The sequence below is a fragment of the Pinus tabuliformis genome, chromosome Q, assembly GCF_031772625.1.
Source record: "Pinus tabuliformis cultivar Carrire ecotype Pingquan chromosome Q, CPIR1, whole genome shotgun sequence".
Taxonomy (NCBI): Eukaryota; Viridiplantae; Streptophyta; class Pinopsida; order Pinales; family Pinaceae; genus Pinus; species Pinus tabuliformis.
Window position 1 is genome coordinate 1,196,576,301 of NC_142296.1, and position 20,632 is coordinate 1,196,596,932.

Genomic DNA, 20,632 nt, shown 5'->3' on the forward strand with positions numbered 1-20,632 from the left:
ACGTCGAGGGTGGCAATTCTCAGTGAGGTAGGCCTGAACATAACTTTCCCATGCAAATAATTCAAAAGGTGGTGAATTCGACGTGTTGAGGGGGTAGGGAAAATGTGAATGCAAGTCTGTCTATGAATTCAAAAGTTGTTTTCTTATTGCTGCTTGGAATTGTCTTCAGTGCAACATAGCCCATGCTTTGGAGAAGACCAAATACTCAGATTCAGACATATACTGAAAAAATATGAAGAAAAATACCATTTCTCTTTCCAGTTTAGTACAGATCTAATTGCAATGAATCATGCAGATTTTATTATCACTAGCACATATCAAGAGATTGCTGGAAGCAAGGATACTGTTGGCCAGTATGAGAGCCACACTGCTTTCACCCTTCCTGGTCTTTATCGTGTGGTTCATGGAATTGATGTTTTTGATCCCAAGTTCAACATTGTTTCTCCTGGAGCAGACATGCAGAGTTATTTCCCTTATACAGAGAAGCAGCATCGTCTTACTGCATTACATGGTTCAATTGAGGAACTCTTGTTCAATCCTGAACAGACAGCTGAACACATGTGTATTTTGAATGACCGTAAAAAGCCCATTATCTTTTCTATGGCAAGACTCGATAGAGTGAAAAACATGACAGGAGTGGTTGAATGGTTTGCAAAGAAAAAACACTTGAGGGATATTGTCCTCCATGTTCGGGGGAGGAAACCATATATCGAATTCCCATTCTGATCAGTGCACAAGCCAAAACAGAGTGTGAGGAAGCAAGATATTGAGGCAGAGAAGAAAACTAAGGGTAAGGAAACTAAGGGAAAGAAAACCTAGGGAAAACCATCACAGGAAAAGCCACTGGAAAAGCAAGAGGAAAAGCAAGAAGGAAAAAGAAGGAAGAAACAGAGAGGAAAAAAACAAGTTTAATCCCTGGAAATTGTTGCAGGTTGCAGGAACACAATGCGGAAAGGGGGCCTCCCAACACAAGCAAAAGGGTCCCTACCAAGTTCCCAGGCATCCTCACATCCATCCCCTCCATGAACACTCATTTTTTCAGGGTTCAAACACAATCTAGTCATGGTTCAACCTTCTACAGGAAGCTACAGGATTTTCTACAGGAAGTTCTGTATTTCTACCAGAAACATCCTGTAGAGCCTTTGGGCAGGCCAGAATCGATTATGGAGAGGGATTTGAAGCTTGAAGTCTGTTGAGGAGGCATGCAACCACTCTTTTTTTTTTTTCCATCCTCCACTGGTTTCATCTCCTTTCACCACCATTGCCACCATCTGATTGAATATACTTGCACAATCATCCCAAAGCTGAGAATTCTCTAGGAAAAGGAGCAGGCAGTGGGAAGAAGCAGAGAGAAAAGCATGGTTTCATGACCGAGAAGAGGACATCACTTCAGAAGCTTGGCATGACAGGGAGGCCACCAAGGTCATCAAAGATGAGGAGGTAGATTGGTTGCTCGGAGGATGAGCAACACTTTCAGTAGGGGGTGATGATGAGCCCCAAAAATGGATAATTATTTGGGCTCATTCAACCTCCTAATTCGACTTAATCCACCATTCTCATTAGTCTATTGCATGTTTTTTATTATATTTATGCTAATAGAGTGAATTGGGTTATTCATTATGCCAACAAGTCTAATGTGTGCTTTGTGTAGCCCTTTTGGTCAATTTGGAGACAAAATCAAAGGTTCAAATGAGCACTTGGCAGCCAAATTCGTGGGAGAACAAGGGAGAGGATTTGTAGGAAGGTGTCCCCTTCATTTATGGGCCCTTACCTCGAATTCTCCACCATCAGCTCGGAGTTCAAGGGCCACCAAATCAATTAACACAAGGGCAGCCAAGCAAGTCAAGTAGGACTGCTGTTAACTGCAAGTTTTGGGCAGCCGAGTCCCTAAAGTTTAGGAGGACTGTTGGGGTCCTCAATTTGTATAAATAAGAGGGCTTAGGGCCTCATTTCAGTTAGTCATTTTTTAGTCACTTTATAGTCACTTTGTAGTCATTTTTTAGTCATGTTGTAGGCAGAAGTTAGCTAGTTTGTAGTTCGATTTTTAGGCAGTAGATTAGCTTTGCTTTCAGCACATTTTCAAGTTCTCCTTGTGGACAGTTTTTGGAATGTAACATTTCTTGCTCAATAAATATGAATCCAGCTCTAAATCTCTCTTAGGAGGCTGTAGCTCTTGGGGTTGGGCCCATCTCAAGTGCCCAGTCCCTCCTTTGTTTACTTTCATGTGTCTTTGTTGCGTTCTTAGAATAAAATCTGCTATTTAGATTTAAATCTTGTTTTGTTATTGAGGTTGTTTTTTATTAGTAAAATAGCTTTTCATGCTCAGATTTAGTTGATAAGTTGTTAACAGAGAAAGCTTCAAGAAAAGGGCCATCAAACATCTGTGGTTTCACCTCTCCCTCAGTGGGATCAGGAGTTGTGACTAGGATGACTTTTCTGCCCACAAAAACACTGATTTTGCTTTGCCATGCAATCACTAGTGTTTGATCTTCATGTGTAGAAGTTGGGTACAAGTTCAGACTTTTGTTTGCTTAGTTGCATGAGTTAAAATACATGGTTTCATTGCAGGTCCCACTTCTGTTCATTCTCTTCACTGACAGCTAGCAAATTAGGTCAACGTAACTAGGTCTTTGAATTTACAAGTCTTTGTTGGTTCAGATTGGAAAAACGATTTGCAGAGCACCTGTACCACTCCTTCATCTGCTTATTCTCCATCAGCACCATCCACTCCACCCTCTACTTAGAATCCTTACCTCACATTTGCCACATTTGCTCACATAACCCTAGTTTTTGTACATCATTGTTTCAGCCTTCTTTGAGCCAACTTAGCTATCTACACCTTCTCACCACTCCATCCACCAGTCCCTGGGCCACTTCAGACCCCTGTCCTACCTCCATATTTATTCATGCATCTTCCCTCACTCACCCATCCTCCAAAATCCAATTTTTAAACATCCTGTAGAAATTTCTGAACATCCTGTAGAAATTCCTGAAACATCATGTAGAACCCCTGCAGACTTCCTGTAGAAGCTCACGAATGAGGCTTCTTGATAGCCAAACTCTGTGAAACTCTCTAGAAGGGTGTTAGGGACCCCTTAGGCCCTCTCTGAACCTTCCCGACCTCCTCCAAGCATTTCCTCTCGCCAATCCACCTCTGCACAGTCAAAAACAGTTAAAAGCACATGCATGATAATTCTAATAACTTATTGAAAAATACAAAAAGATGTTTTCTTCAGGTAGAGGTAGTCTAGACACATGTATTTTACCTTCATAGAAGTAATGGCATCCCTTCCAGTAGTTTGCATTCTCTCCTTTGCATCAGTAGGACTAGCTGGTAGAATTAGGGTTTTCTAGGGTTTGCGTTACTTTTTGGCTTTCAGTTTCTTTCCGCAAGTAGATTAGCCTCCTTTGAGTTAGCTTTCATCCATCAGTTAAAAAGCTTCTTCTAAGAACTCATAGAAGTTGGCTTAAGCCCCTAGCAGACTTGTGCCAGCTGACCAAGTGACAACTGCGACAAGAGTTAGTACTTGTGCATACAGCACCGTCGCTTCCAAGTTTGTTACGAACTACCGGGTTGATAAAATTAAAGAAGGGAGTCCCAGGAGTTGCAGCATTATTGCTACAATACTGGGGCCCACCACATATCAAAAGCTGAAAATCACTCCCACAAGGGTTGTTGTATCATTAGTGGAAGAAGCAATTCTTGCCACACTTGAAGGTTTGGCAAAAGCTGTTGAGAACAAAGAGGAACCTCTGTTGTTCCGAAAGGGAGAACGAGACAACCTCATGATATTGGGCTCACACCCTAGTACAGGAGGCAGAGGGGAAGGCAGTGAAGGAGGTAGAGGCGAAGACGAACCAATAGACTTAGAGCTAGAACTGTCAGATTCTGAAGAAGAGGAGGAGGACAAAGAGAAAGAAGACATGGCTAACCAAAATCTAGAATGGATGACTTAGGGACCATTGGCTCTCCCGGGTGCTTTGCACAAGATGCCAAAGCGGTCGGAGAGGATGATCACAAAGTTCGACCCTGATAGCACAGTGAAGGCAGAAGATCACTTAGACAACTTCTACCTACAACTGCAGACACTTGAGGTACACTACAATGACATTGCATGTAGATTGTTCCCATGTACCTTGGATGGTCGCACAACTACATGGTATCACAACCTTCTTGTCAACTCCATATAGAACTGGGGTATGTTCAAATGTATGTTTCTGGAAAATTTTGCTGATGACAAGACCCTAGCCATGTTACTCAAAGAATTGGGAAGCCTGAAGGTGGTGGGGAAAGAAAAGGTAAAATATTTCAATAAGAGGTTTCTGTAGATATTGAATAAGTTCGTAGCAAACACGAAACCTCATGACTCCATCATTGTCAATTACTACATGTCCGCACTGCTGACTAGCATTGTGCAGTTCGTCAAGCAAGCTTCGAAACCAACGCTGTTAGAAAACTGTGAAGAGGCAATCATTGTTGAAAAGGACCTGCACGCGATTAGAGTCATCAAGGATGATGAACCAATGAAGGACTCCAGAGACACGAGAAGAAATCCCCAGGATGTAGCAAGTAAGGGTAAAGACAAGGAAACAAGTGACATTAAGACCCTTACTCGTCTTGTCAAAAACTTGACAACAAAAGTGTCTAAGCTCAAGCAACTAACCATTGACACATCTGCTAGCAGCCAACCACCCGAAAAGAGACAAGGAAGCATGTCATTAGACATTAATCATATCCTGACTAAAATTCCACAGAGCTCAGTGTTCTAGCTCAAATAACGCACGAACAATGAATTCTGCTCATTTCATGAAGATGATCACTCGGAAGGGTCTTGTTCGCTCTGGAAGCGAGCTGCAGGCTTAGTATGCAACCGTGAACTTGATCTAGCAAGAAGTGCACAAGGACAACCGAGAGATATAGACAATGATGAAGATGTTGCACCTGATGAGGCATCAAGTTCCGGACGTGTGGTAAACATGTATCAGTGCTTGCAAGCAACACAGAAGAAAAAAATCGAGAAGAAGCCCCAAAAGCAAAATGATCTCTATAATCTCAGAAGTAAGTTGGCTCCCCTTACACTTGGGGAAGTGAAAAAAAAGCTTAAACTGAGGAGGAAGGTTGATCCACCAGCCCTCCAAAATAAGTAAACGCAAAGAAAGCCCAGGAAGATAGCGATAGACAAGAGTACGTCCATGAGAAACAAACTGTACAACGCTCTGTCGGACAACACAAATACCAGTCTTACCTTGAACACCTCAGTGAGTCTACCCTATTTAGATTAGCACAATATGGAATACATGAAGAAAACTCATGCGAACATTAGTTTGTTTGAGTTAACTAAGATCCAGAGTCAGCGGGACGTCCTGCTGTGCACACTGGGACATACATCAACGAACATTGCAGCCTCTATTAGCAAGAGAGAAAGAACACCTCCTGGATCAATTTCAATTGTGTTAAACACACTCCATATGGAAGAAGAAAACTTTGTTTTCCCTCCATTTCTACTTTCATTCGAAATCTTCAACTGTAATGTTCACAACTATTTGGTTGAGTTTGGCATGGAAGCCAATGTCATGCCACTCTCCATTGCTAAAATGATCAATGTGCAGTGGAGCAAGACATCCACTCAGATCATACAACTTGATCGAACATCCATACCAGCCATTGGTGAAATTCAGGATGTGATTATTCGATAATCTCACGACAACCAAGTTCACCAGTGCATAAAAATTGTTGTTGTGGACATACCGAAAGCGTATGGTTTACTGCTTATTAGAGACTAGTCCAGCAAGCTGAATGAATACTTTGCTAGAGAATGGTTGCACATGTGGTTTTCGTACAACGGAGAAAACAATCAAATCTGGGTGTTATCCAAGAGATATATGAGGCACAATGTCACTCACATCAATGGCAAAAATGAACCGTTGGCCTTCGTAGAGCTCATGTTCAGAAACTACCTCTTGGAAACAATGATGGGGTGCTATACTGCACGACCAACCCCAACCCCACCAGATGCACATTTGGGTCTCCTTCCTTTCCCAACTTATGGAAATGAAGCATGTACAATACATTGTAACAGTAGTAGTAGTGGTAGTAGCGATAGCAGTAGCAGTAGTGTACAAACAAGTTGTGGACCATTTATTTCGACGGATCAAAGAAACAGGATGTATCAGGAGCTGGGTGTGTCTTAATTGACCCAAACAATAGGAAACATTTTATTTCTAGTCGCTTGTAGTTCAAGTGCACAAACAACATTGTTGAATACAAAGCACTCCTGTTGGGCTTGCATAAATCCATTAGACTCAATGTGGTCGCGCTTAAAGCGGTAGGTGATTCGGAGATAGTGGTACGACAGGTACGTAACACCATTAACTATTTATCACCTCATCTCAAAAGCTACCAGCAAGAGGTATAGAAACTAATCTCTAACTTCCAAGCATTTAATATCACTGTTGTACCAAGAAAGCGTAATGCAGCTACCAATTCTTTGGCAAACACAACTTCTAGAATGTCACCATTTAGGGATAGATTTACTATTGAAATTTTGTATAGACCATCTATCCCGGATAACATAACTAACTTACGCGTATTTGATGATGATCAACAGATACTGCATTTCATAGCCAACATTGATACCTTCAAGGATGCAGTGATAGACAAAGACGAGAACGAGGAAGATATCAAGAAAGCCCACCTCATCGCTAAGGGTGTGGAATCTTTGGAAAATCTATGTGAATTGAAAGAATGATTTCAGGGGTTGGGGAACAACAAAACCCACAACTCTACCATGATGCACGAACTAATCAACTTAGGAACAGAACAAGATCCAAAGTTCGTCAATCTTGGTATGTGTTGCACACAGTAGGAGTGACAAGCCTTTGTTCGCTTGTTCAAACAGTACCGGGATGTGTTCGCATGGACATATGATGATCTGAAAACTTATGACACATGAATAATATAACACATCATTCTGATCAAAGAATGGGTCAAGCCATATCAGCAGAAGATTAGGAAAGTACATCTGTCGCTTGAACCCCTCATACAGAAAGATCCAACCAAGCTGTTGGATGCGCGGATCATATACAGAGTTCGTCATTCTACCTGGGTTTCAAATCTTGTTCCTGTACACAAAAAGTATGGGGAAATCTTCTTGTGTTTTGATCTCTGGAACTTGAACTGCAACTCAGACAAAGAAAACTACCTTGTCTCATCTATGGAGCACATTTTACAAACAATATCTGGGGACAAATGCTTTCTTTACTTGACGAGTTTTCATGATATAATCAGGTTCTGGTAGCTGAACCTGATAGACTCAAAACTACCTTCCGTACCAAGTGGGGTACGTTCGCATACAGATGAATGCCATTCAAGCTTGTGAATGCAGGCGTGACTTTTCAGCATGCCATGGACATCGCCTTCCGTGGACTCATTGGACAGAGCGTAGTGGTGTACCTCGATGATGTAACTATGTTTTCGCGAAAATGGGAAGACCACATACGCCGACTGAAGAAAATTTTTGAGCGATGTCAGAAATACGAGATTTTCTTGAATCCCAAAAAGAGAATATTTGTAGTGTCTAAGGGGAATCTCCTTAGATAGATCATTGCTAAGAGCGGGATCAAGGCTGATCTAGACTGGGTCTGGACTATCACATAGATCCCTCACCCAGCCAACAAGAAAGCTATGTAGTCCTTCTTGGGAAAGATAAACTTCCTCTGGAAGTTCATCTCAGATTATGCACAGTTAGCCAAACCAATGCAAGCCATGACCAAGAAGGCTGCAATTTACAACTAGGGAGAGAGGGAAAAGTACACATTCACCCGTATCAAGCAGGCTATTGTAGAAGCACCTGCACTCTACAACCCAGATTTCAACAAATACTTCCTACTATACACCTTCACCTTCGACGAATCACTCGTTACAGTACTCACTCAAAAGGATGAAATGAACGTGAATGCCCAATCTCCTTCATGAACGCAAGAATGTAGGGACCCGAACTCAAATGCCCCACCGTTGATAAACAAGCATATGTAGTATACAAGGTGGTGAAACACTTTAGACCCTACTTGCTGAAAAACCATTGCATAGTCTATGTGCCTCACCCAGCAGTCCGCTCACTGCTTGTACAACAAGAGCTGGGTGAACGACGTGCGAACTAGATGACAGGCTTGCAAGAGTATGATCTTGACATCAAGCCAGTTCACACTGTCAAGGGTCATGGTCTCTGCAGACTTGCAACTAAAGAAGTACACACACAGTTGGAAGAAGAAGAGCTCGCCGGTTGGGAGTAAGAAATTGAAATGTATGATGTAGTGTGAGCACCACCCACTGTAAATAGAAACTCTTGGTACGTAGATGTGTGTCAGTACCTTGAGTAGGGCACCATACCCTCTCACTTTTCCATCAGACAGAAGAGGTAATTATATCTCAAAGCTTTATCTTATCAGTTGGTGCACGGACTGCTTTACAAAAAGCACAACAACAAAATGTTACTCAAGTGCCTGGAGGCACATGAATCAAAGAAGGTTTTTCAAGATCTGCATAATGGACCAGCCGGGGATCACTTCACAGGAAATACCACTGTGCACAAAATTATGCGAGCTGATTTCTACTGGACCACATTATTCAAGGATGTACACGTTTACGCCCGCAAGTGCCCGGTCTGTCAGCGATCCGCCGACATAATGTGAAGGTCAGTAGCCCCACTGTACCCAGTTGTAGTGACTGGGCTTTTCCAATAATGGGGCTTGGACATTATCGAAGAAATTTTCCCACATTCGTCAAAACAACACCACTACATTCTGACAGTAGCTGATTACTTCACGCGGTGGACAAAAGCAATTTCGCTCAAGCAAGTGAATGAGTAGGAGGTCATTAGCTTCCTCCAATAGAACATAATCTCATGCTTTAGTGTTCTGGTATCACTTGTGTTTGATAATGCAAGGTACTTTTCATCTTTAAATCTTTGTGATTTTGCATTACAAAATGGTATTGTGCAGAAACACTCATCTAACTACTACCCGCATGGAAACAGTCTCGCTAAATCAACAAACAAAAACCTTATCTGCATAATCAAAAATACCATTCACTCTGAGTAGTGTAAATGGAAATCTTCCTTAATGAATTCTTTATGGGTTGACCGCATAACACCCAAACCCTCTCTGAATACCTCACCATACTTCCTAGTCTATGGTAAAGAAGCCATCCTACCACCCAACATCTACTTTCCTGCACTTCAGTTTTCTCAAGAATCCTAAGGCAAGACTTGCATGCTAGTTCAGCGTAGGATGGATAGACTTCAAACACTACATGAAGAAAGGATGAAAGCAAAAGAAAAGTTTACACTCCACCAGAACTGTATCAAGAGATGGTTCGACAAGAAGTCTATAGGGAAAGCTAACTTCGATGTTGGTGACTTAGTCTTGAAATGGGATAAACCCCATGAAGACAAAGGCAAGCATATGAAGTTCCAGTCCCTATGGATTGGTCCATACACAGTCCACGAGAAGCTTGGCCCACACACATACCATCTGCAATCACTTGATGGGAGGATTGACAACCTTCTTATCAATAGCCAAGATCTCAAGCACTATTTTCAGTAGGTCAGACCGTACCCCACTCCATGTACATAGTATGCTTACTGCTTGTTGTTTGGTACCTTGTTATTTTTGTTTTCCAGAAATAATTCTTGCCCTCTATTGAGTTCTGGATTTTGAATGAATATGTGGCTAAGATCTGAAGAGACTTGTGACACTACAGCACTTGGCCAGTCCTGTGCCCGTCTTCTCTATGCTTGGTTATAACCTTCAACTAATGAAGTCTCGATGGAAAATATAAGTTGTTTGCAAGGGAAGCTTGGGTTCAACCATGAGATTGTGTCGACATTGGGAGACACCATGCCTATACGCAGTCTTCTCCTCTGTGTTATCAATCTCATCCAACTAGTAGAAATGGAGAAGGAGAAAATATAAACGAGAAAACCTATGTCAGAGGTCTTACATGATTCTCTGAAGGAATAACCTCTTCTGCTCTCAATAAGTCAGGATCCCTCTTCTTCCCTAAAAATAATAAGTTCCTATGGATAATCCTCATTAAAAAATATGAAGGCAAAATAAGAGAAAGGCTTCCTGCGTAGAGAGGTGAAGAATGCAACTCCACTAGCATACTGACCAGGCTCACTAGTAGTGGAGAAATGCGTGCGTTCCTGCGTGATTCCGCCAGGGTACTGTCTAGGCTTGTTGGCAGTAGAGAAACACCAAAGATGAAAACTTATACTCTGAATTTTTTTAACTCGCGAGCCAAACTACCCTTCCCGATTTTGAAACACTGTGATCAAGCTCAAAATTTTGTTATGTTCGATTGAGTTGGAAATAGGTGAACCATGGCTATCCATGGGGTAAGTGGGAAAGCTGAAGTAACCCACATGATGATTCAATACTCCTTGAAAACCCAAGGCCCTATGCTGTCAATGAACAAAACATAGAGAAGATGGAATCATACCAATGTGTTGCCAAGTGTTGTAGCAGCTGCAACATCCTCCAAAATTTTGGCCCGCATCTAATTTCAGAGCCTCCCTTGAGTTTTTATTTGATTTTTGCAATCACAACGACTCACCCCATGGGCTCGTGTTGAGTGCATGCACACTCTTTGCTTGACCATTCAATGGAAAGCTTGTTGCATGTTGGTCACAATGTCATGCTGACAACCATGTTCTGGTCGTGAATAAGGTCTTCGCTTCATGTGTGCATGTTGTGTTCACTATGTAAACATTCGTCACACTCACACACAGAGTTATATGCACTGTTGCGCAAGCATTGTCGTGGTCGTTCAACAATCTATCACAAGCATCACACTTGTTTCTCGCATTTTCGGTTAGTCATGTCGAGCATATGTTGTCTTGATGGTTTGAGGCATCTTTTTTTCAAGTTATGTTGAGTGTGTGTTCGCAAGGTCGTGTATACACAAATTTACTCATTCACACACTTAGCTATTTTTGCTGAAGTTCTGACGACTTACCACCCTCTAAAAACTAGACATTCACCCTACAATCAACTCCCCCGAATGTCACCCAGAACAACGCATAAGTGTCCAACAAGCCATTTCAATATGCATTGTGTGCAAGATGATCAACCTGTTGGCACCATGATACATGTGTTGTACTTGATGGCAACCCACTTATAGAAAAACAACTCACTTGTATATGGTAACTAGATGAATCTATAGGAGAAATATCAGATGTGACAGAATGCATGGCAGTTCAAAGGAATCATTTCAGAATTAATATGGAAAATTACAATGTAACAGATCTATTCAGAAGTAACAGGACATTGGTACATAAGAACATGAAGATGGAACTTAGGTCTACTGATCAGAATAAAGAATGTAAAGGAAAAGGTTTTTGTAAAGTAGTTTAAGAAGTATACACAGGTTGACTTCTAAGTCAAAACAATGTATACACGCTGGTCCATAGAACAAAAAGAGAGTATATGTATACACACACTCCCATAGGAGGAAAAGCACGTACATCTTGGAAAACCAAGGTTTTGGTCCGAGGTATTTGGTCCAAGGTATTGGTCCAAGGTATTGACCCTAGGTATTTGGTACAAGGTATTGGTCCAAGGTATTAACAAAGGATCTAATTATATAAGGAGGGGAAGATAAAAGGGATAAGGGTACAAGTAATGAGTATCTTATAAAGTGTGATATCAAAAGAAAATATGCATGTTATGGGTTTCTGATGCTTTGCTTGATCTAGACTAAATATGCACCTGAGAATTTGATGATGGATGAGATCTAATGATGGATCAAGATCATAATGACTTATTATTATTGAATGATCTGATATTGGGCTAGATCTGATTATGTACACCTGTTTTATTCTTTAAATATCGTGATCTAGGTTTGTTTGAAGTCTGGAGGTGCAGCGAAGTTTTGAAGTAAGTATTTGCAGATCTGTACGCTGGTTCGCTTTGATGAAGGTGTGTATACATGCTGGTTCGGCTCTTCCAAGTAGCGTATGCAAAAGAAAAAGCTTGATGTTCAAGGATGACTGATCTATCAGATCGATGCTGTATGAAGTCTTCTTTGATATGAATGTAAAACTAAATGCATAAGGAGGCTGGTATTTGATTGATTGATTGTATAAGTGAGAATAAGTGATCTCTGTCGTTGCCTGTGTAAATCTTTGTAAGTTGACAATAGATATTCAATATATTGCTGGTTGGTATAGAGTTGATTCAAAGTTTTATGTTTGCAGTAATTTTGAAGATATCCGCATGTTTGATTAACGGAAGTAGCGTATACACGCAGTTTGGGTTCAGCCAAGTAGTGTATACACTCTAATGCATGATTTTTGAGGTTACATCTGGTTCTAAATGATGATGCAGGGTACTGGGTTCAACACAGTGTTCTGGTGTCAATGATCTGATTGTTCATATTAACTAAATGGTGGTTGATGCAGTTTAAGTTTAAAAAGTTTGTGATGGGTCCAATATGAAAATTGGATGAAACATGGCCTTCAGATTGTGGTGTTGTGATCCAGGAGTATCCGGTTTGAAAATTCATGAAACGTGGTCCCTGGAGGGAGAAAGAAGGTCGTAGCCTTCTATAGGTTGGCGTCTACGTACTAGTAATCATATTGGCTAGTACAAGAGGTAGGGGGTTGCAACTCCCTTCCAGTAGAAGATGGAAAATGAAAGAAGGTTGTAGCCTTCTGCTAGTGGGTGCCTGTGTACTGGTATGAGTCTGCACTAATACAAGATTGTAAACATATTTTCTTATTATTAAAAGAAGACAGAGACGATAGCAGTAGGTGGTTTTCACCCACATTGGGTTTCCACCTTAAATCTTGGTGTTCATGTGTGTTTCTTATGTGTGATTCTTTATTCTGCTTTTACTGCACTTTCTAATAAGTTACTGATGTACTGATTTAAGATCAACACATGATAAATTGTCTAAATCACAAGTTCTTTGGATATACACCAGTTTATTTAATCACAGTTGCATGTACACGCTAGTTCACTTCATTGAAGTGGCATATATAAATCTATTTGGGAAATAAAAATATTGATATGGTAATACTGATTCACCCCCCTCTCAATATTATTTCCAACAATTGGTATTAGAGCAGGTCCTTCAGAAGAAGCATGATCGCTTGGAGGGAGATCCATCAAGATGAATAATTACGAAAGCATGGGATCCATCAAACCGCCAACATTCGATGTGAGCAACTTTGTTTAATGGAAAATAAGAACCATGGCCTATCTACAATCTCTTGGAACAGATGTCTGGGAAATTGTGGAAGGAGGATATACATTTCTAACATCAATTCCTACAGATGCGGCAGGTAAAAAGCAATATGAAACCAATGCCAAAGCTGTCAATACTTTATTGGGAATTTTGTCACAATCAGAGTTTGTCAAAGTCATGCAACTCAAATCAGCCAAAGAGATATGGGACAAAATCGTTCAGAGCTACGACGGAGACTCTCAGGTAAAATTTGCTAATCTTCAAACTCTCAGAATTCAGTATGAAACTCTTAAGATGCATAGTAATGAAAGTATAACTAGTTACTTCTTACATATAGATGAGGTTGTTAATTGTATTAAGAATCTAGGTGAAGAAATAAAGGAAGTTACCTTAGTTGAGAAAATTTTGAGATTCTTGTCTGCTAAATTTGAATAAAAAATGTCTAGCCTAGAAGAAAAATAGGATCTGCAGAATATCACTATGGCACAGCTTCATGGAATCCTAACTTCTTTTGAGATGAGAAAAGGAGGTCCATCATATATGAGAGAAGCCACATTTAAAGCTTCAACAAAAGGAAAAGAAAAGGAAGAACACAATGAATCAGGACACATTTCAGAAGAAGAAGATGAGGTAAATTTTGTCAAGAAGCTTCAATGGGGTTCTGGAAGGTTTAGAATTAAGATCCCTTTCAAATGCTTTGCTTGTGGTAGAGTCGGTCATTATGCTGCCAGATGTCCTCATAAAGATAAATATGAAAAAGGGAATAGGAAGCAAGTTGTGAATAACAGGAGCTACTATACTCATGAAGATAGCGATGGTTTATCTAATAGTGATGAAGATGAAACTGGACAAGATTATAGACTTCTCATGGCTTATGATAGCGATGATTTTTGGGATGGTTTAGAAGAGGATACTAATGGTTTATCTAATAGCAATGATTATAGACTTCTCATGGCTTATGACGATGATAATTTTTGGGATGCTTTAAAAGAGGAAAACTTTCATGGAGAAATCTATGAACTCAAAATATGTTTAGAAGAAAAGAATATGATCATAGATACCTTGACATACCAACTTGATGAAAAAGAAAAATACAATGAGAAACTAGAATGTGAAATTGTGGGTCTAAGAAAAGATCTTGAGAAAACAAAATCTCTCAATCTTAGATTTGCTAAAGGATCAGAAACTTTAAATGAAATTATCAAAGTTCAACATTCTCCTCTGATAAAGACAGGTCTTGGATATACTGAAGAAGCATCTCAATCACAGAAGCCATCAACCTCCACCAAAAGCTATCTTGATGCAGCAAAGACCAGTGAACAATATGACAATCGTCAGCAAATTCATAAAGCTGATCACCAGCTAAATCATACTCAATTTGCTCCAAGGATGACTATCAATAGAAAACACAACCAACCTCAAGCAAATCATACTCAATTTTCTCCAAAGATGAATATCAATAGAAACTATAATCAACAGGTAAATAGATTCGATAGTCGCAGAAACTTCTTAATGGGCAATGTTTTTCGTGTCATAATTTTAGGCACAAAGCTACTCAATGTGTTGCTTACAAAACCATCATGTCTAGAGAAGCACGAAATCAAAGGAATGTAATAGGGGTCAAGAGAAGTACCTATAATAACTTTTCTTCTCTTGAAAATGAAATAGAATGCTCAATCTGTAACAACTTTGGTCATGAAGAATCTGAATGCAGGAGCAAATTTCGGAAAACACCTTGAAAGGAGAAAACACCATTAAATCCCAAGATATGGAGAAGGAAAGAATCTCAAACAGAAAGACATGGTATAGCCTTGTATGTAGAAGAATAAGAAAATTAGTAATACATCAACAGTGGATGCTCCAAACACATGATAGGTGACAAAGAGAAACTTCACTCATATAATGCCTTAGAAAACGAAAAGAATGTCTCATTTGGAAATGGCACTCCAGCTGTCATAAAAGGTAAAGGTTCTGTTTTCTTGAAAGAAAAGGCTAAAGCTGGAAATGTTATGTATGTGGATGGTTTAAAGCATAACCTGTTGAGTGTCAGTCAAATGTGTGATCAAGGAAATGAAGTGGTGTTTCGATCAAACAAATGCGTTGTTCATGAGCTTGATACAGGAGAGACGTGATCAAAGGTACAAGAACTCCAAACAACTTATACATACTCAAAGGAGGACAACAACAATGCTATCTAAGAAAAAATGATGAAAACTGGCTGTGGCATCGAAGATTGGGACATCTAAGCTTTTATAAAATAAGAAAAGCATGCAGACTCAAGGTTGTTCGTGATCTTCCAGATATTAACATCCTAGAAAATACAATATGCAAACCATGTCAAATCAGTAAGAAAACCAGAGTTCACTTCATGGAAAAATAAGGGTCAGCTAGTAAGCCTCTTGAACTTGTCCATACTGATTTATGTGAACCAACAAGGAAAAAGTCACCTCATGGAGAAGAATACTTTATTTTGTTCATTGATGATTTTTCCAGAATGTTTTGGATAGGTTTTCTACAGCATAAAGATGAAGCATTTGAAAAGTTCCAAGCCTTCAAAGCTTTGGTTGAAAATGAATCAGATCGAAAAATCAAATGCCTCAGATCTAATCGAGGAGGGGAATTTATATCGGATGAATTCTTTGACTTTTGTGAACAACATGGAATAAAAAGGCAATTCTCCACCGCAAGAACTCCTCAGAAAAATGGTGTGGTAGAAAGAATGAACAAAATAGTTCAATAAATGGCTTGAGCTATGCTAGATGAATCTGGAACTCCTGCAACCTTCTGGGGTGAAGCTCCATTCGCTCCCATGACTATCCTCAACAAAGCAAATGTTCAGGTAAATAGCACTCAAACTCGACATGAACTTTGGTATGGTAAGACTCCTACTGTAAAATACTTTAAAGTTTTTGGAAGAAAATGTTTTATCAAAAGAACTGATTAAAAACTTGGTAAGTTTGAACCCAGAGCAAATGAAGGTACTCTTCTTGGTTATTCTTCCACAAGTAAAGGATATAAATGTTATAATAAAGACTTGGAAAAATTGTTAAAAGCATTGATGTTGTAGTTGATGAGGCATGCAAAAATCCAAAATAGATAAAATCAATAGAAGATTATGACAATGAGGAAGATGGGGATTACTTTCCCACATCAAATCAAAATTATATTGAATAAGAAACCAATGAAGCACCAGAAGAAGATATAATGGTAGAAGAAAAGACTCCATCTAGGTATGTTCAGAAAAATCATCCAGAAACTCAAATTTTAGGGGAAAAGGAGGCAGGTGTACAGAGAAGAAGAACTATTACAGGGACCTCAAGCTATCTAGCACTACTATCCTCCACCGAACCTCAAAGTTTAAATGAAGCATGCAAAGATGAATGTTGGGTCAAGGCCATGGATGAAGAACTTAATCAAATTGAAAAGAATGATACTTGGGAATTAGTTCCTAGACCTCATGATAAAAAATATTATAGGAACTAAATGGATATTCAAGAACAAGTTGAATGAAAATGGAGAAGTCATTAGAAACAAGGCCATACCTGTTTGTAAAGGGTATGCTGAATAAAAAGGTATAGATTTTGAAGAAACTTTTGCACCTGTTGCTAGACTTGAAGCCATAAGGATGTTTCTTGCTCTTTCCAGCTTTCAGAAATTCAAAGTATACCAAATGGATGTAAAATCATCCTTCCTTAATGGAGATTTAGAAGAAGAAGTTTATATTGAACAACTAGAAGGATTCATTCTTGGAAATGATGAAAAACTTGTATGCAGACTCAAGAAGGCTCTCTATGGTTTGAAACAGGCTCCAAGGACTCGGTATTACCACCTTGACAAATATCTACACCAACAAGGTTTTACAAAAGGTTTTGTAGATAGAAATCTATATGCAAAGATTGAAATTGATAAATTGCTAATTATTATTGTTTATGTTGAAGATATAATTTTTGGTAGCAATGAAGAATCCATGAGTCAGAATTTTTCTTCAGTAATGCAGCAAGAATTTGAAATATCCTTGCTTGGTGAACTTACCTATTTTCTTGGTCTACAAGTTCAACAAACTAAAGATGGTATTTTTCTTTGACAAACCAAATATCTCAAACAGATCTTGAAAAAGTACGGAATGGAAGATTCTAAACCTGTATGTACCCCAATGGTAATAGGATGCAATCTCAACTCAAATGATGAATTAGCAGTAGTACATCAACCAACTTACAAATCCACGATTGGTAGTCTGCTTTATCTAACAGGTACCTGACCTAACATCATGCATGCAGTAGGAATAGTTGGAAGATTCCAAGCAAATCCAAAGGAATCACACCTTTAGGCAGTCAAAATAATTTTCAAATATCTTCAAGGAACTCAGGACTTTGGATTATGGTATCCTAGAGATGTAGACCTTACTCTTCATGCATATACAGATGCAGATTGGGCAGGAAGTGTTGATGATAGAAAAATCACTAGTGGTGGTGCATTCTATATGGGTTCCAAGTTAGTGTCTTGGTTCAACAAGAAATAAAGTTCAGTTGCTTTATCTACAACTGAAGCAAAATATGTGGCTGCTGCATATTGTTGCACACAACTACTTTGGATGATGCAAAATTTGTAAGACATTCATATCACATGTACTCCACCCATATCCATTCTATGTGATAATATAAGTGCCATCAATATTTCAAAGAATCCAGTCATGCACTCCAAGACCAAGCACATACCCATCAAGTACCATTTTCTACGTGAACAAGTGCTTGAACAAAAGGTCAAATTGGAGTATGTTCCCTCCAAAGAATAGGTTGCTGATATATTCACTAAACCACTACCCAGAGAAACATTTGAATATCTCAGACAAAAGCTGGGAGTAGTTGCTGCATCATCCTGTTGTTAAATCCAGTTTTTCAGAGGAAGGTTATTATACACATGTTTCATGAAGTATAGTCGCGTATACACGCAAGTTTCTGTGGGTGAAGAAGCGTATATGTTTTTCTAATAGGAAAACAGTGGGTCAGACTCTAATATGGGTGCTCTGTCTGATGTTGATGGTTACAGTCTAACGATATGTTTTGTTCATTAATTCCTATATGACCGACAAAGCACAGGTAGCATAGGTTCAGGGGGAGCATTAGCCTTCACATGCATTTTTCATTGTTGGCATTATGGTTGCTGAGTCTAGCCATGGATTCAAATATTTATACCATTTTGTTGCTTATGTCATGTAAAAGTCTAGGGTGAGATATGACTTCTCATACATTTGAATGAGTCCTATTGGACAAATGATGTAATTTGTATCCCCACTTTGCACGGGATGGACGATATAATATTTATTGTATTTCTGTCATGTATAAACAATTGCTATATCCCCACTTGATTGGGAGATTGATGTATGTATGAGTCATTTGTGATAGGAAGGTCAAACTCACATAGTTGAGTTATAGAGTCATGTTATTCTTTTGGAAAATATTTTTGCAGACTCTGCATGTGCTCAGGGGGAGCATGGACAGTTAGTGCATCACAGCATGTACAATGATATCAGAACATGCACAAAGAGGGAGTCTAATCAGAGAATTCAGCATGTGCCTAGGGGGAGCATGATCAATGTTTATATTCAGCTATTCAGATATGACATTCTTCATATCAAAGGGGGAGAATATCTTGGTCCACCCTTTGCCCTTGATGTCAAAGGGGGAGAGTATTTTGGTGTTTCTTGTTATCTCTAACAGTTTCTACAGTGTGCAGTAATCAACACCAACATGGTTGCCATCAAGTCCAAAGGGGGAGATTATTGGCATTATGATACATGTGTTGTACTTGATGGAAACCCACTTATAGCAGAACAACTCACTTGTATATGGTAACTAGATGAATCTACAGGAGAAATATTAGGTGTGACAGAATGCATGGCAATTCAAAGGAATCATTTCAGAAGTAATATGGAAAACTACAGTGTAATAGGTCTATTTAGAAGTAACAAGACATTGGTACAGAAGAATAGGAAGATGGAGCTTAGGTCTAGCAGTTTAAGAAGTATATGCAGGTCCACTTAGTAAAAACATCACATACACGCTGGTCCACAGAACAAAAAGAGCATATATGTATACACGCACTCCCATTGGAGGAAAAGCGCGTACATGTTGGAAAACCAAGGTTTTGATCTGAGGTATTTGGTCCAAGGTATTTGGGTCCAAGGTATTGGTCCAAGGTATTTGGTCCGAGGTATTGACCCTAGGTATTTGGTCCAAGGTATTGGTCCTAGGTGGTTTTGGTCCAAGGTATTAACAAAGGATCCAAGTATATGAGGAGAAGATAAAAGGGCTAAGGGTATCAGTAATGAATATTTTATAAAGTGTCATATCAAAAGAGAATATACATGTTATGGGTTTCTGATGCTTTGCTTGATCTAGACTAAATATGCACTTGAGAATTTGATGATGGATGAGATCTAATGATAGATCAAGATCATAATGACTTATTATTATTGAATGATCTGATATTGGGCTAGATCTGGTTATGTACACCTATTTTAGTATTTAAATATGGCGATTTGGGTTTGTCTAAATACTAGAGGTGCAACGAAGTTTTGAAGTAAATATTTGCAAATCTGTATGGTGGTTTTCTTTGATGAAGGTGTGTATACATGCCGATTCGGCTCTGCCATGTAGCGTATTCAAAAGAAAAAGCTTGATGTTCAAGGATGACTGATCTATCATATCAGTGCTGTTGTTTTACTATTGTCTGTCAATGAAGTCTTCTTAGATCTAAATGTAAAACTAAATGCATATGGAGGTTGGTATTTGATTGATTGATTGTATAAGTGAGAATAGGTGATCTCTATTGCTGCCTGTGTAAGGCTCTATAAGTTGACGTAGATATTCAATATATTGCTGGTTGGTACAGACTTGATTCAAAAGTTTATGTTTGTAGTAGTTTTGAAGATATACGCAGGTTTGATTAACGGAAGTAGCGTATACATGCAGTTTGGGTTCAGCTAAGTAGTTTATACACTCTAATGCATGATTTTTAAGGTTACAACTGGTTCTGAATGATGATGCAGGGTTTTGGGTTCAACACGGTGTTCTGGTGTCAGTGATCTGATTGTTCATATTAACTGAATGGTGGTTGATGCAGTTTAAGTTTAAAAAGTTTGTGATGGGTCCAGTATGAAAGTTGGATGAAATGTTGCCTTCAGATTGTGCTGTTGTGATCCAGGAGTATCCAGTCTGAAAATTCATGAAACATGGTCCCTGGAGGGAGAAAGAAGGTTGTAGCCTTTTGTAGGTTGGCGCCTACGTACTAGTAATCATATTAGCTAGTACAAGAGGTAGGGGGTTGCAGCTCCCTTCCAGTAGAAGATGGAAAATGAAAGAAGGTTGTAGCCTTCTGTTGGTG

At 39.3% G+C, this 20,632-nt stretch overlaps 1 pseudogene; it reads left to right on the plus strand.

Annotated features, from left to right (window-relative positions):
- Positions 1 to 282: 282 nt before the first annotated feature.
- On the plus strand, positions 283 to 726 carry LOC149224029 (sucrose synthase pseudogene; annotated as a pseudogene).
- Positions 727 to 20,632: the final 19,906 nt, after the last annotated feature.